Source organism: Cynoglossus semilaevis, chromosome 6 (genome assembly GCF_000523025.1).
Source record: "Cynoglossus semilaevis isolate Cse_v1.0 chromosome 6, Cse_v1.0, whole genome shotgun sequence".
Lineage (NCBI taxonomy): Eukaryota > Metazoa > Chordata > Actinopteri > Pleuronectiformes > Cynoglossidae > Cynoglossus > Cynoglossus semilaevis.
In genome coordinates this window covers 18,406,480-18,407,103 of record NC_024312.1, presented here as the reverse complement: position 1 = coordinate 18,407,103, position 624 = coordinate 18,406,480, and positions in this window count along the sequence as shown.

The following is a 624-nucleotide window of genomic DNA, read 5'->3' as shown; positions in this document are numbered from 1 at the left end:
CGCTCGGCTCTTGTCGTTCCGTTAATCAGCCGTTTTACAGAATAACCGTAACAATCGCAGTCTCCTGTCAAAGTGGGGAGGATGAGGGTCTTTGGGGGCAAAGCTTCGAAAGAGCAGATTCACAGCTTGCTTCATTCCTTCGAAAAACTAACCGCGACTTCAACTTTCAAGAACAAAAAAAAAAAAAAAAAAACCCACAATTGTTGTTCATGCTTACTCATTAGTTACTTATTTAAAAGGCTCCACTTCAGCTAACTTTGTTTCTCTGCCCAGTTTGTGACCCAGTGTCACCACCGGGCGCTCGACGCAGTACTGTTTCTTGTGCCCTTTGTAAACAGCAAGCTACACAACGAATGACCCACGTTATGCCCACTACTAGATCTAGAGGAGTGGTGATGGTAGCAGACAAGGGGTACTCATGATGTACGTACGTGTGTGTGTGTGCAAACAAATAAAAAAAACCAAATAGGCCTTTAGAGTAGACATAAAGAAAGGAGAAGAAAAAAGAAGAAAGCATGTTTGTTATTCTGTTAATTTTTTTTTTTTGTACTCTGCAGATTGGTGTGTATTGCATTTGGGGAAGGGGGTGGTGGTGGGGGGTAGTACAGAATGATTGGGTCTAAA